Below are 5,198 nucleotides of genomic sequence, written 5' to 3'. Positions count from 1 at the left end.
GACCCACGACACAGCGCCCATTCGTTCCGCACGCGAGAAGGCAACGTAGTTCAGTTCAAAAGACCGCAGCGGAGTGGAGCAGCTGCGACACAAAGTTCCTTACCTTAGCTGGATCTCGCTGGTGCCACCTAAACGGTAGGTATAGGCGGCGGATGTCTGACGTTTGGAGTTGTCATTCGTGCACCTGTCCCCAATAGAAGAATGAGTGATCCCTTCTCCTGCGGATCATGGCCTTACCACTAGGTCCCCGATGGCCAGCGGGGGATTCGGTATAGCAGCTCACGTTCGTTTGCGCTTCGCGTTCCCGCTGGACTGGACACGTGTTAGCTGTAGGAAGTATGGTTACGAAAGTGACTTCGGTTCGCCAGTTCAGGCTCAACTCCTCGCTTTACGTTAGCAGACTTACAGGTCGGGCCGGGGCTCCATGCTCTTTCTTATTGTGTGGGACGATGCCGGGGAATGTGTCGAGGCGGCGAACAACAACAAGACAACTAACTACATTTGCTTTTTCCCTCCATGAGATGAGCCAGTGCATTGGACCGATGGATAATAGAACTGAGCTGGCCAAACGCTTGGGCGCTCTACATACGATGTAGAAAAAATCAGATACATATCGATTTCTTTCTGATGGATCCAAAATAGATAGATATCTTGTATCATCAATAGATAAAAAGAGGTCAACCCTTATTATTGATAGAAAACCTTTCGATCTATCAAAACAGATCAGGCCATCTATCAATCGATTTGAATCATCTCGCTTTTCGTTCATTTCAGCCACGCCATAATAGCCGCCACAATAAGAAAGAAGCAAGCGAAACAGCTAGAAGCGCTGGCTTCGCCGCGCCCAACAATTCTTATTCACGGGAAAGCCAACCGAAAGATTCGATTCGGACTTTGTAGAGCCGGTGCTGCTACTGTGTGCGTAGGGCTGTCCCCCACTCCCGTCCCGGGGCTCTAAGGGGTTTTGTTTTAGGAACAGACGGCGGTGTTTTGCTGACGCCTCGAATCGACGCTTTTGTTGCGACATGCTAAGTTTTCTCCCCTGTTGCTAGTAGGTTGATGGGTCGCATGCCCGGCACACATGTTTTGCCCTTGCTTGTGTGTCCATAACTCAAAATAGGTGACCTAACGGCCGCCGCCCGACTAAACATACCAATAGTCACCAAATTCATATGGACTACTGAGGAGTAGGCAATGATCTTCTTAAGATCGATCTGTCTTAAAGTGGTCAAGGAAGTATATATTATAGCAATCGCGCTTAGAGTATAAACGAAAGGAGTGAAACAAAGTGTCACTTCGGGAAACATGGGTATTGAAAATCTTAAAAACCCATAGGTTCCCAATTTTAAAAGAATTCCAGCCAAGATGACGGATCCAGCCGTAGGTGCCTCTACATGGGCTTCGGGTAACCAAATATGAACTGGTACCATAGGCACTTTGACGGCAAAAGAGGCGAAAAAAGCAACCCATAGAAGGATTTGGCGCCGCTCACTAAATTCAGTGGTTAATAAAATTTGTAAATCGGTGGTTCCTGTTTGGAGAAGAATCAACAGAATAGCTAATAGCATAAAAACGGATCCCAGTAAAGTATATAGGAAAAACTGATATGCTGCCTTGATCTTTCTTTGTCTCGAACCCCATACCACTATAATGATGGTAGAGTCAGGGGTGGCCCCAAAGCGGAATTGACCGGTGGTAGTTGGTCGAAGCTCCAGTGGGTAGCCACTCCCTTCTCAGGGAACCGTACGTGAGACTTCCGCATCATACGGCTCCGTCCCGAGCTTCCGTCGTTGGCCCTTGTCATTAGACCACTATGCTTGTCTTTTCCGCCTTGACTCTCGAATCTTTTGCTTCTCGGGTGGTGGCGAACAATGCTGCTTGCGTAGCGGGAGATGCCTGCCCGTCGTTTAGGCCTGCTTCCTGCCCGAAAGAATGCTAGCCGGACTAGTGGTAGGGGACCCGACCGTCAAAAACCCTACCCTATTCTCGAACCCCCTGCCGAGCTCTACCCTGCCCGCATTTATTTGGAAGGGGGCCAAAGAAATGTCTCCACCTGCTTCCAACAGTCTTTCTTCGGAATTCTACTGAACGGGTCGATCCTCCCCTCCGTTTATTTTAGCAACTTATCCTAAGGTCTCTTCGCCAAGAACTCTCCGGCAACGACAGAGGAACTAACCTGCCTGCAGTGGCAGGGCGGCTTTTTTTAAATAAGACCTGGACGATTATCCCTACCGTCGGTAGCTTACGAGTTTACGTCCATCCCTGGTCGGGTATAGTTTCCTTTATTTTTATCCCTTGTAGCCGTTACCTGAATTCGCGCAAGTGTGTCCACACCCCCTGACTTGACGAGGAATTCATTCTCACGAACAAACACACCCCCTACACACACCTAGGAGCACCCCTTCCTGCATATCCATACAAGACCTGAGTAGGCGGGTCAAGGTCCTACGAGGTACCCACTACTCGGAGTACCCTCCCACCAAAAAAAGATGTGTGGTTCGGTGGTTCGACCAGAAATGCTATGCTTACGCACAAGACTACCCCTCTTCCCGAAAGCTTCGCGGGGACCTTTACTAATTTACGACGACGGGGGACCGCCCGTAGGGGGTTTACTGCACAAGGCCCCTGCAGAGGAAAAGCTTGATCCCAGCGAATAGAAGATGCTCAGCTCCGCACAACATAGGGATTGGCACGCTTTCAGAAAGAACATAGAATAGTAGAGGATCCAGCATGCAGGACACGGCGATCATTAGAAATTCACGAATTAGAAATGCTGTAATATACTCTTTCCCAAAACTTCTCATACCAGACCAACCCACTGAAATGCAAATAGGGATCAGAAATGTGGTCAATATCACGAAGAATAATGAAAGACCGTCTATACCCATATACAAATGGATGTTTTCATAAGGAAGCCATCGAAGGCTTTCCACAAATTGAGATTTGGCCGTAGAAGGATCGAATTGTATCCGAGGAACAGGGGGATACAGAAAAGTAATAAGAGAAACGCACAAACCAATCAATCGTATCGGTCTTATTCAAGAATTTGGAATGAAAAGAGGAGTAATGCTTCCTAGCACGGGACAGAGAATAGGACCACTTAGATCGAAATAGCATTCACAGGAATGTTCTAACATAGAGTAGAATTGAACATTGAAAAGATTAGTTGACAACAGTCAATCAAAAGATGGGGCACCAAATTACTAAACAATAGGGGTCTTTCTGTGCAAGTCAGCTGAACACCGTAATTGATGAGTGAGTAGGTGGGTTAGGTGCACCCCTCGCCCAGTGGGAAGTCATGAGGCTAGCCCCCCCTGAATGAAGAAGTAGTGGGGCCCCTGCCCACCCACGTATGCGCCTTTATTTAGATTATAACTAAATATTATACTGAACTTTATCCGGGAATCTTTCTAAGGAATCCATCTGGCAAAACGCAATTTGTCGATTTCAATCTAAGGTGCACCTTGCCTTTTTCAGGTAGCTTTGTTACGCCTATTCAGCTAGGTGGGGCATTGGTCATAGCCGAAGTCGAAGGGAAAAAATAAGGTAATGAGATGATGGTGCCATCAAGAAGTTTTCGACGAACGTAGTAGCGGCAAAAAATGAAACTCTTGCATGAAAGACCGGATTTGACGCAAGATGAATGGCGTTGGGGTTTTTCAAATGAAACCCGCGATCAGAAAGTCACCAACGGAGCCATACAATCTATCTAGTAGTGTGCCATGGCACGGTACTCCACTTCGGCAGTGGAAGGAGCAACTGTCTATTGCTTTTATCTCATCCAAGATAGTGTCTCGTCTCCCCATAAAATAGATAAGCCTGTAGTTGAGCACCTATCTGAAGGCCCAATCGGCATTAGTAGTTGCACGCAACTCTAAAGAAGACGATGACAGAAAAAAGGACGGCTCGAGAAAAGGAACCTCGAATATATCTAAGAATCCGATGAACTGCTGCAAAGTGAACTGACTGGGGAGCAGCCATGAAAGGTTGACTTTCTTAGGAAAAGCCATCTGGGCAAGAGATCGTCCGATAAACCAAACTGCCGACCTACTATCTGTACTGCGTCGGATCAGATAATGGTGAGCCATCAGTCGGACGGAGTTTAACGTAAAGCTCCAAGGGAGTGTCAACAGTCTTCTCATCATTGAGTTGAGCTCGAGTGATCAAGTCATGACGTTATTTGATCTGAGATACCAAATATCCACGAGGAGAATGTGCGACCTCCAAGCCAAGAAAAGGCTTAGGGCGCGTCAGCGCCTTTGTAGCAAATAATTGATGATGGCGACACTTGATCAGCGATATGGTAACAGAGTAATCACCAGTCAGTTTGATATCATCAACATGCAACAACAGAATAGCACGTCCTCGAGGATAAACTGATACGAACATGGATGAATCATGATCACTCCGAGCAAACCCTGCCTGGATAACATAACCACTGTGCTGAACTTCAAAAACCGACGCTATCGGGGCTTGTTGAGACCATAGATCGCTTTGCGTAAAGGACAGACAAGAGAAGAAGTCAGAAGGGCAGGTTCTCTTTCATCCGTCTTTTCTAGGTGTGCATCTCCATCTACTAAAAGTAGGGGTGGTTGCCATAGATAGATTGGGTCATTCGTAACCTAAGCAATAACCGATGCTACTACAGCAATAACGGAAATAACCGATGCTACAGCAGAAACTACAGCTATACATGGCGGCCCCACATGCAGCTTTGTTTAACAAGCATCACCCTTCCTTTCTTTTCAAATGCTTCCTCAGTCAATCAACAGCTTATTCGATTCCTATTCTTATTAAACATCTGATATAGATGGTGGGAACAATGAAGCAGATTCTTCATCTGTAGGTTGCAATCCATATGATTTCTTTTCTCGATCTCCTGCTTGGGTTTCACCTCGCACCTAAGCATCACGTTCCTAGGGACAGAGACATCTGCGCTCTAAGGCAATCATAGTACTACCAGCATGGTTACATCGTTCTATGGGCAAGCTTCAACTTCAAAGTCACCTGATTTGGCACCAGCCAAAGGAGTAGGAACAGCAGCTGGGGAAGCACCATTACCGTCCATGGGATGCTTTGTGAACAGCCCCCTCTGTTCAATACCGATACCTGTCAGATTCCATAGCTGATGAATCTCTTTCTTTTTCCACTCTTTCCCCGTCACACAAGATGCTTTTCTGGCACAAACCTAGTAGTTA

The 5,198-nt window shown here is 46.8% G+C and overlaps 1 pseudogene; it reads right to left on the bottom strand.

Moving 5' to 3' along the window:
- The window catches only part of LOC119285787, a 7,843-nt pseudogene extending 4,535 nt beyond the window's left edge, over positions 1-3,308 (bottom strand).
- Between the last annotated feature and the right edge of the window lie 1,890 nt (positions 3,309-5,198).

The sequence above is a fragment of the Triticum dicoccoides genome, chromosome 4A (genome assembly GCF_002162155.2).
Source record: "Triticum dicoccoides isolate Atlit2015 ecotype Zavitan chromosome 4A, WEW_v2.0, whole genome shotgun sequence".
In the NCBI taxonomy this organism is placed as follows: domain Eukaryota; kingdom Viridiplantae; phylum Streptophyta; class Magnoliopsida; order Poales; family Poaceae; genus Triticum; species Triticum dicoccoides.
This window is presented reverse-complemented; position numbering and strand designations above follow the sequence as displayed.